General features: G+C 43.6%; 1 long non-coding RNA gene across 13 annotated transcripts; it reads right to left on the reverse strand.

The window, feature by feature from the left end:
- Positions 1–2121: 2121 nt before the first annotated feature.
- On the reverse strand, positions 2122–7458 carry LOC125517550 (uncharacterized). Of its 13 annotated transcripts, none has more exons than XR_015607833.1 (7): positions 6982–7458; positions 6857–6894; positions 5897–6368; positions 5357–5492; positions 4801–4919; positions 4489–4598; positions 2122–4091 (listed from the first exon to the last, which is right to left on the reverse strand). It is a non-coding gene; the product is annotated as an uncharacterized LOC125517550 (long non-coding RNA). The 13 variants fall into 13 exon arrangements; XR_015607832.1 differs by having other exon boundaries at positions 5897–6537; XR_007287680.2 differs by having other exon boundaries at positions 5897–6120; positions 6308–6368; positions 6857–7458.
- Between the last annotated feature and the right edge of the window lie 4282 nt (positions 7459–11740).

An 11740-nucleotide genomic window follows, 5' to 3' on the forward strand; every position in this document is an offset into this window, starting at 1 on the left:
AGATTCTTGCTCCAGTCCACCGCACCCTTCTTTCCTCTTTGAACCAAGACCAAGATTCGACTAGAGATCGAAAAAGATCCACATGCAGCTAGAGCAACGACGGTTTCAAAGAAACTTATACCTTAGGGACGTCGGGATGTGGCAAGGCGTGCGACGGGAGGCCGGATCTGCCCACACTACGTACGGCAGCGAGGAAGAAGGGGTCGGTGGCCCTCCTGCACAGGCGCTGGGTGAAAGAGAACAGCGCAGCCGGCAGTGGATTGCCTCCCTCGCCGAAGGCGATAGAGTGAACGCTGCACCTCCTCCCCTTCCCGGTGCGACGGGATACGGACGCCTCCTTCACCAGCTGTGAGGGGGGAGAGAGAGACAAGAGGCCAACGCAGTCTTGTTTAGATCTGGTGAAGAAAGGGTGAGAGACTGTGAATATAGCAAACCCTAGCAAATGAACGCTGAGCCTCCAGCGTGTAACATATATGTAGTGCGGCGAGCGAATGGAGAGTGCAAACCCTAGCGAACAAGCGCTGAGGCTCCCGCTTATATATATATACTACTGTAGTACGGACTGAGCTCCGGTCCCTTCACTGCACCTGCTTTTGGCTGTATGACAGGTGAGCCAGCCACATTTTTGGGCCCACCTGTCGTAAAACCCTAGCGAAAATTGCACCAACGTGAAAGACGACTGCGTCTCCAACGCAACCAAGGTGAACTGACGAAGGATATCATCTTTGTGTGTAACAAGCAAAGAGCACTGATGGAAGACAGCTTGTTTTTCGTCGAAAATCGATCAGCTTCACCAGCTAACGCAACCATGAGGCACAACCATGAACATCGATAGGTCATCGTGGTGATGCATCATCCATTTGGCATCAAGTTTGGGTGAGGCACCTAAGAAGTTCGACAAATCCTCACTGTGGTCTGTTTCTTCTCAGTAATCAACCTCGAGGAAGGAAGAACCACGTGGCAGAGGACAGTGAGGCGGAACAACAATGACCATCCAATTTTGTGCAGTTCCACTAAAATTGAGGAAGACATGCCCGGGTATGGAGACACGCATCGCTATTTCCCAAAATATAAAAAAGGGTTAGCAACGACATCTCAATTGTCAATAAGAATTAATGAAAAGTACACCAACAAATAGAAGCATCATAATTACTAGCAAATTGCCCGTGCGTTGCTACGGGCCTTTAATTTTTTTATTACATATATATTCTTAAAACTTGGAAGAATTTTGTTGCCCCTTTTGAACGTCCACATAATCCCCTTTGTTACACCTTTTCTGTTTTATTGTGCTACACACATTGACTTACGGTGATTTGTGTACAAATTAACTACAACACATAAAAATATGGCCAGACATATACTAATTATCATAGGTTGATGCATGCATCTCCTAATTATCTAAGGTACCAATAATCAACACGGGCGGATGTCATACATGAGTCATCGTGTTGCAATGCTGATTTGACACTTGAACAAGACATGGTGTTACTACTTTTTAGCTCTTTAGACAATTCTTCTAAGGACAACTCCGCCCTTCATCATCATGTAGTTTTGTAACGTGAACCAAAATAAGATTAGAGTTTAGAAAGTGATCAATTGTTATGAGAGAACAGTGTATGTTATGCTAAAATATCATGTATGCTAAAGACATTACCACATGGATTAAAAATGAAGTAAAGTTATATATCAAAACTATATCTCCGCCAAAGTTTCATCTCGAGCTTACTATTAACCTAAGGGATCGCAACAATTAAAGCTTAAAAATCATAACACAGTAGTAGGAATTCAACAACGTTCATTATTCCAGAGGTTCTGGAATGGACACGATGCAAAACCAACAGGACAAGCAAAGCATAGTAGTTTGTATGAAAATGATTACCATCAGGAAAGAACAATTTTCTTGAAAATTTTCCTTTTGGAGCTACTGACATGCACTTTACTATTAATCTAAAAAACATGCACTTTACTGAGATACAAAAAATTATGATGCTGCAATAAAACTCTATAATTGAGTAGAAAATGACCAAAAGGCAGTGCTCCATGTGTCTGGGCACGATGTCCTGGACGTTGCGGCCGCGGAGGTTTAAAATTCACGCGTGTTATTTAAAATGAAAACATAGGTTTTAAATGTAAACACAAAGAAATATGTGTTCTCTTAAAGAAAAGGTGTAAAGAATGAACTATATACACTGGATATTCATTACACGAATCAAAGGTAGAAGAGCTACTTCAGGACAAAAAATGTATATATTACAACCGGTTCTTCTATCTATATGTAACCATTCGTCATTAAGCTCAATATACCTTCTTTTTTGCCGAAGTCAAGATCTATTGCAGCTCAATGCAAGCAGCTTCAACACTGAACCTTCAATGTAGAAATGCAATCCCTTGTCTATATAGTTGCACAGTCAAGATTGCAATATTGGCATGTATCTCAAGAGCAGCAAAATCATATGCTCCTGGGTTCTAGCACTTGCCCAGCTGATATAACTCAAGCAAGAAAACATATTCAGTAAACTAAAATGGAAACTTTTTAGAAAGAGCCATTAAATAGTTGCTACGAGCTACAATGCATTAATGTCGTCTCCAAGGTCGACGCTCATTTCTCCCTCATACGTCTGGACGTGTTTGGACATCAAACGGGTGCCCAACAGGCTCCCCAAAATTCAGCTGACTGGACAGTTCGGACTCCCCCAAATCCAACCCATATGTGAGGGGAAAATGTGAATGCCCGGAGTATCTATCATGTTATCCACAACACACGATCCCAAAAGAGAGAAGAAAAATAAATCATGACACACATTTCTCTTTTCCTGCCGGACCCTCCCCTTCCCTCTAGGTTTCATGCCGTAGTGAAACATTTCTTGTTGGAATCCTCTCCTTTAAACCAGAGACCGCCCACCTCAGCTTCGCCACGGCACCCTCTCGCTTCACATCGTACTTCCCCATGGAGTGGCAAGGAGGAGTCTCCCGCCAACCACCCCGCTCTCTGCCCCAATCCCCTCGCCATGTTCGTGTCGATCCGTGGGCTGCCGTTGCATTGCCATGGAATAACAGAAAATGCACCAATCACACAATTGTTCTAATTTAGAAATGTGACTCGAACATGACGACGTGTGGCTACCATTCATATAATGGCAACAAATACCAATTATCTCTGCCTCTTCTTTCGTCCGGTAGTCATCGTCTCCTTAACCACTCTCAAAGACAAAGCGACATCTATCTCCTTGCCACCTGCTACTCCTTCCCCGAGAAAGTACACATGGTCGATGAGCGTCCGATGGTTGAACGCGGTCGAGGCAGCCTCGTTGTCGCTCGCGCTCATGACCAGTGGCGAGCTTCGCGTCCTCGACGGCACCACCAAAGACGACAAGCCCATGCACCGCACGGGGCCTAGTCAGGCGTCATCCTCGACTACAACAGCCTCCAGGTGAACGACATGGACCACAACAGTGCTTGTCGTGGGGCACGAAGATGAGGTGTTGGTTGAAATGCCTAGGAAAGAAAGAGGAGGAAGAAGAAGGTAATAACGGCAAATATAACAGTCCGAATAAACGGAGTTCACTTTGCTGCCGCATCAGCCCTGACAAGTGGGTCCCACATGTCATAACACGTTTAAAACCAGCAAAATGGTCATCTAACGCAAGTGGTAGTTTTTAGGCAAAAAATTAGCATAATCTGGTTTTTTTGACGTTTTTTAAACCGGTAGTTCTGTGGGACCGATGAAACCTGTAGTGTGATAGTTTTATGATAAATACTCTCCACTATTGGGGCATATCATAAGCAACCTACATGTGACATGTGGCAATGCAACAAAGCGTAGCTTTTCAAAGAAAGATAACTGTAGCTTGCTCGGCAACTAAGACAGAAAAGCTTACTTTCCTACCTAGCTTTGACGGAAACTCTGGCCAGGCTCCACAGGGCGCCAGAAGGGATGGAACGGCTATCTGTTACCTTGGCTCACCGAGAATCATACCAGCAGATCACTGCCGCCTTACACACAGACCGTATCTACCAGTTAGCACTGCGTCCACACTCCTCTCTGCTCTCCCTCTCTCTCCCCTCATGAGCGCAAGGGACAAAGAATGACACTGGAATCAAATAATAAATTAGGATTAACAACAACCCATCAGGTCGAGGACAAAGAATATTCTGAAGAAAGATGGCACGATACAATAATTTTGATAGCAAAATTCCATGTCTTTTTTTTATCACAAAATTGTTTTTCTTTTACAAATGCAACAAAATGATCCTTGATAGAATACATGGATATAATTAAAAGGGACAACAATACAAAATAAGGATTAGATAAGCTTCTAAACTAACCTTTTAGCATTTAGTCTAAACATGGATTAAATAATTTCAGTAATCATTTATTTATTAGAAATGTAACCTGATGTGTGGCTCACATCTGCAAAACAATTGTTCAGTGGGCTTGGGGCTTGAATCTAAGAAAAACTTATATGAAATTTTAGAGAAGATCAATACCAAGTTGGACCCGTCACATTGAGCTTCATCCCAGCTACATTTTATTTTCGACCAATAATAAGCTGCAATTCTCTTGTTCTGCTATGATAAGTAACGGAATCTGTTCTTAACTACAACCAGTAGAGGAATATCATCAGACATGTGGTAGTTGCTCTTAAAGAAGGCGCAAGACAAGTAGACAACAAGTCAAAAGCTTATAAACCATGAACATTATCCAGTGAGCCTCACCAAGATGCAATTTTTGCTAGAACTGAGTGTCATGGTCTACATATAGTAACAGAAGTAGGACTAGAAGAAGTGGGTGAGACAAACCTGCACCAAACTATCAATTTTGAGCAGCGAGAGGCCATAGCGGTTAAGTGACACAAGCGACAAGGCATTGCAGCTTGCGGTGCAACCAAGAGCTCCCTAGCGGTGGCGGGATGGTTTCCCTGTGCAGCGATAGAAGTCATGAAAACAGAGCAATTTTTCAGTTTCGATACAAAATTTAAGGAAGAAAACTTTTCACCTACAATCAGAACAGGGGATCCATATCAGAGCATGAAGAGTATTCATTTAGTACCAGTACTGATATGAAACAATCTACGGAATTCAAAATCAAGAAAATATAGTATAGAAGATTATATGTGCAAATTCCAGCAGTGAATTAAAGGGTATGAAACAATCTACGGAATTCAAAATCAAGAAAATATGGTATAGAAGATTATATGTGCAAATTCCGGCAGTGAATTACAGGGATGCTACAGGGACACCAACTTCTAATTCTTCCATCCTGCACAAAACAGTTACTTCGTCGAAGGCAAACTGAACGGATTCAGATCCTCGGGAAGAACTTTGATTTGGAGTAATATTTGCGGAATTCTCCTACCATGGTGAGGCTCCACTCATTGCAGTGGTATTTTCTGAAGTCTCTTGCCACGGTGATACTCCACTCCGATGCATGACAGAGCTAGATATTTGATTATCAAACTATAACCCGCTCTGGTAAGTAGACAAGGTCCAACCTAAAAAAACACAACCATCTGGTCATAAATTACTAAGATTGTAGAGGTACACACTTGTCTAACAAAGTATCACCCACTCTGGGTCCATCCTCAGAAGTAATAACACCAAAACCGCTAGAGGGCACGTGAACGAGCCAAATTCAGTGTGGTTTCACATTTCAGGCTACAGAAACTTAACAATAATAAAATGACCAGGCATGCATCAAATCACTGTTTTCAGTGGTGAATTGGCACATAGACATATAATCCTATGTTTTTAAGGTGACGCTTCGCTTTAAGGCGCTGGGGGGGGGGGGGGGGCGCCTCGACGCCTAGGCGTCGCCTAAACGTTGCCTTACAGATGCCTTAAAAACATAGATATAATCATCATCGGAAAGAAGAAGAGATCGAAGCAAGACACTTACGGCTTTCATTGTCGAGTAGGCGGTAGTGGTGTGGCCAACGTGGGGCACGAAAAAAGCCTCTTTTTCATCCCGATAGCCCTGCCGCGGTGCATCACCATATGATCCTTGGCCATGGTATCCTCATACTTGCGTGCTTGGAAGTCCGCTAGAAAGATGGATGGTGCTAACATTGGTGTTGATAGCCGTTTGCCCAATCAGCATGAAGCAAAATATCCAGCCTAAGCCTGTATAGCAAACACATCCATAGAAAAACATATACTAATTTGTAACAGATCTTCAGTTCTTTTGATATTGCTGTTGCTGCTTCCAACAGAAATTGACCAACGCACTTCATCCAAAATAATGAAAGGACAAGCACGGCAGAACAACAAAACACATGGGGACGAAAGTCAAAAAGGAGTCGGGAAGCACCGTAGCAGTTGTGAGTTGTGAAGGACGTCAAACAATCGCAGTCGTCTCCAAGGTCGACGCGCTGGGATCACATTTGCTTCAGTCAAATTAAAGAGCCATTGCACATAGACTATGAACTACATGGCATTTGAAGTCAGCATTCCAATATTTGCTCAAACTTTTGTTCTTCAAGCTTGACGTTTTTTATCACTTCTCTAAAAAATTGTCAAGTTATCCCATGGGGAAAGCATCTGCGTCATCTAGTCAATAGTTAATAGTTTAAATAATAGAATATGGTAGATTTTAAATAAGTGGAGTAGCAGATGTACTCAATCTGAACTATCATTTGGCTATAGAACTTTAATATCAAATCCAATGAATTGGAACTAAAGAAATACAGTAGAAAACAGCTTATAGCTCAATTTGACCTCTCCATTCAGCTTAAGAAATCCCTCCCCAAATCAGACTTCGATGCATCTATTAACATATCTTATAGATACAATCAACATTATTAGAAAGAGAAAGAAGAAAAAAGCACGTTGGTGGTGGTCATGCTTCAAATTGACTCACCTTTTATTTCCTAGGCTGTACCGCAGAACCTCTTTGAGCTGAATAGAAAATTGAAATAAAATCAAGTGAGTTGATGGTGCTCCTCCTCAACCCCTGGTGGTGAAAGAAGAGAAGGGTGGGCTGACGAATCTCGACGGGGCTTGTGGAGGTCGAGGCGGTTGGGCCGGAGCACGTCGTGCTCATCACTGGTAGGGATCATGTTATCGTCGTCGCCGGCGTGGACCGCCGGAGTCGAGCTCGATGGAAGGGCTACAACACCTCTCATCCCCACCATGGTGCGTGGTGGTACCACGTATGTGGTGCCCCTCATCGCCGCGGCATTCTCCAATCTCCACCTCGTCCCACAGGGCTCCGCTCCATGGTTAATGTCGTCCCCCGCGTTGGGATCACGCAGGCCGGTCACAGAGGAGGGGAGACAACGGTGATGGCTTGAGGAGGAGGACGGCGTGGGCGTGAGGAGAAGCACCATTTGGATGGTCAGAGCGAGCGGAGGAGGGCTGCGGGCGTGCGGCGGCGGCGGCTGTGGGTGGAGACGGGGGGAGGAGCTAGGGATTGGGGAGGGATGTGTGTGTTTTTTTTTTGGTTTTTTGTCCACTCGTACGGTGGGGGATCGATGGGCTTCGCTTGATCGATGCGATGGGAAGTGGTGGACGGAACAAAAAAAAATCTACTAAGGTTAACCTATGAAAAAAATCAGACGAAAGTGATGGGACGAAAATTAACCGGCGGAGACTACCAACTGCTCCATTAAGAGTAGAGATCTTGATGGGAACTAAACCAGGATACCCGAGAAAAAAAGCATTTCTTTATTTAACCAGTGATAGTACTACCATCATATGGACAATGTGTAGCAATCAGACCTCAAACGGTCCAATCTCTGTGCTCCGGTATCATATCTGGATCAGTAATGCTGACACCACACAGTACTTGAAGGATTTATAACAGAGTAGCAATCACACACTTATTACATCGAGTGTCTCAAAAGAGAACTTATTACAATAAATATGGCTTAAGGCCATCTAATAACGATAACAGCGGAAGGCTTGGAAGATAAGTGAGTCCATCAACTCCAGCGGCATCACTGAATATAGAACCACGACCTAAGGCACCTTAATCGTCATCTGAAAAGTCTGCAACATTAACCTTGCAGCCCGAAACGGGTCAGCACATGGAATATGCTGGCAAAGTAACACATAGAGAGTAATACAAGAGTATGGCTATTCTATATGCATATATGGCTGGTGGAAAGCTCTATGGTTACAGTTTTGCGTAAAGCCAATTTTTACCTACTGCAAAGGAATAAATTTTATTTAACTATTATGGTAGTTGTTAAACATTAAGAATGGTTGACAGCATTCTCAATCCCAATTAAGCATCATCATTAAAACCCCAACAATTAACTTTAGAGTAACATGATGAGATTCACATGATAATCCAGGTACTAGATACTTAAGATGTCCATAATCGGGGACACGGCTAACCATGATTAGTTTATACACTCTGCAGAGGTTTGCGCACTTTTCCCCACAAGACTCGATCTCCTCCGTTGGTTTTCTCGCACTGCTTGGTGTTTGAGAAACGGATGACCGAGACATAGTCTTTCAGAAGCGCTAGCACCTTACGAACGGGGAGACCGTACCAACCTACATCCCCTACATCTGCTAGTCTACCACTGTAAGAGTTCACGCGACTTAGTCAACTATGCTAGAGCCCATAGTAGCTTGTGGCTGCACACGGAAGTTTCTAGTATGAATAATCTCATGATCCCTTTGAGCCTGCGTGACGGTCCAAAAGAAAACAGGCAATCGCTGGAATACCCAGGTGCCTCAATCCACCCAGATGTGTGTTTAGGTTGCCACCTTAGATAAGCCATTAATTAACAAAGCTCACATCTGTCATGGATACACTCACCCAATCCACGTCTACTAGCATAGCATAGCAATAATAAGCAAACGTAGAGTAACTCCCAAAGGTTTGATAATAAACAGGTAATAGGTTCTATCTCAACTACTCCCCAAACCCATAATTTAATTAGATCCTAATCATGCAATGTGTGAGGATTAATCTAATGCAATAAAACTGGGTAGTAGGAGGTATGATCAAAGTGTTACTTGCCTTGCTGATGATCCGCAAAACCTAGCGATTCGAAGTAGCAAGCGGCGCACTTCGGGTATTCTATCGCAAACAAACAAGCATACCATAAGTACTCAACTAATACACAGGTAAAACTCGAATAAAAGATCTAACCAGAAAGTTCAACTTAAAAACTCCAGTTGGCAAAAAGAATCAAATCGAACGAAGCAACGAAAGACAAACGGCAAAAGAAACAGGCTTCGTTTACTATTCTGGATCTAGGGTAATTTTTACAGTGGCAAAAACTTGTTTGAGTTGGTTAAACGGAAAGAGGGTTTCGAGACGAAACTCCAGGCGCTGGAATCGCCTGATCCGATAAACGAGCGACAAGATAAACTAGAACGAACATCGGATCAGAGATCGCGATCAAAAAAACCGCGGATTTAATCCGAGAAAAATAAAAACGACGAACAGTTAACGAACGAACGTTCGTTAACAGAAACTAAACGAAAAACGCGTTCGCTAAAACAAACGGACGAACGGGCGCTCGCTAAATAAATAAACCGGAAAAAAACCGATCTATTTATTTTAAGAAACGGAAACCAGGGTTTTAAAAAAAAACCAAATCGGTTTTTTCTCAAAAACCGGCCGGCGGCTACCTCGGCGGTGGCGGCGGCTCTCCGGCGGGGCTACGGCAAGGTGGCGTGGCGGCGGCTCCGGGCGACGCGGCAAGCGGCAGGCGGCGGCAGCGGCGCATGCGGCGGGGCGGCGGTGTGGGGTTGGAGGGGGTGGCGGCGGTTATAAAGGGGGCGGGGGAGGTCGACTTGGGGGAGGGGTCGGCCTCGGGAGGCGTGTCCTCCCCGGTCACGGCGGCGGCGATCGGGACTCTGGTCCCGATCCGGCTGGAGGCGGCGGCGGCTGGCTGGGCCGGCCTGCTCGGCTGGGCCCTTGGCCCAGTCGGGCGCGGGTTTTTTTAACAATTTTGCTGCGCCAAAAAAAATCTAGAAAAAAAATATAAAAAATATAAAAATGCCAAAACAAATTTTCCCCGTCTAAATAAAATATTTAGAACAGGATGAACATTTTTTTGGCTCTAAATGCAATTTTTGAAAACGTGCAATTTTTTCCTAAATTCAAATAAAATAGCAAGTAAAACCAAAATAAAATCTATTTGATTTTTTTATTAAACCCTCAATATTTCTTTATTTTGGGAAGTCATTTTATTCCCTCTCTCATATTTTGATAATAGAAATGATTGAAGATAAAATAAATAAAATCAAATGATCCCTATTTCAAAATTTGAGAAAACTCAAATATGAAAGTAACGAAATCCCCAATTCTCTCCGAGGGTCCTTGAGTTGCGTAGAATTTCTAGGATCAACCAGAAAAGCAATAAAATATGATATGATATGATGATCTAATGTATAACATTCCAAATTGAAAATTTGGGATGTTACAAACCTACCCCCTTAAGATGAATCTCGCCCTCGAGATTCGAGTTGGCTAGAAAATAGGTGAGGGTGGTCCTTCAGCAATTCTTCCTCTCGCTCCCAGGTGGCTTCATCCTCCATGTGGTGGCTCCACTGAACTTTGCAAAATTTGATAACCTTACTGCGGGTAACTCGGCTGGCATACTCAAGAATCTTGACTGGTTTCTCCTCATAGGTCAAATCATTGTCCAACTGAATTGCTTCCAGCGGCACTGTATCTCTCAGCGGTATATCAGCCATCTCTGCATGGCACGTCTTCAACTGGGAAACGTGGAACACATCATGAACTCCTGATAATCCTTCGGGCAATTCCAACTTGTAGGCTACTTCTCTCATTCGTTCCAAAACTTTGTATGGGCCTACAAAACGTGGCGCTAACTTTCCCTTAACTCCAAAGCGCTTAACTGCTCGAAGTGGTGATACTCGAAGATAAACACGGTCTCCGACTTCGTAAACTATCTCCTTGCGTTTAGAATCTGCGCAGCTCTTCTGCCAGGACTGGGCTACCTTGAGCCTGTCGCAAATCAATTTCACTTTCTGTTTAGACTCCTTAATCAGAGCCGGTCCAAACAACTGACGGTCTCCAACTTCATCCCAAGACAATGGGGTCCTGCACCTCCTTCCGTATAAGGCTTCGAAAGGGGCCATCTTCAAACTGGATTGATAATTGTTATTGTAAGAGAACTCTGCATATGGCAAATTCTCGTCCCAACTAGATCCGTAATCTAGCGCACAAACTCTCAGCATATCCTCCAAAATTTGATTGACTCTCTCGGTCTGTCCATCTGTCTGCGGATGGAAAGCTGTACTAAACTCTAGTCTGGTACCCAAAGTTTCATGCAACTGATTCCAGAACTTTGAGGTAAATTGGGTTCCTATATCTGATACAATGCTCTTTGGAACTCCATGTAGACATACGATTCTGGTCATGTATATCTTTGCCAACTTTACACAGGTATAGGTAGTCTTCACTGGAATGAAATGGGCTACCTTTGTCAAACGATCGACTACAACCCATATTGAGTCATAGCCTGAACGAGTTCTGGGTAAACCCGTAATAAAATCCATGCCTAACTTATCCCACTTCCATTCGGGTATCGGCAATGGCTGTAGCAATCCTACTGGCTTCTGATGCTCTGCCTTTACTCTCTGACATATATCACAAACTGCTACATACTTCGCAATATCCTTCTTCATTCCGGTCCACCAGAAAGTATCCTTCAAATCCAAATACATATTGGTATTTCCTGGGTGAATCGAATATGGTGAATCATGTGCCTCTTGCAGAATTAACTTCCTGATCTCCGAATCATTTGGTACA

The sequence above is a fragment of the Triticum urartu genome, chromosome 6A (assembly GCF_056163025.1).
Source record: "Triticum urartu cultivar PI428250 chromosome 6A, HENAU_Tu73, whole genome shotgun sequence".
NCBI lineage: Eukaryota > Viridiplantae > Streptophyta > Magnoliopsida > Poales > Poaceae > Triticum > Triticum urartu.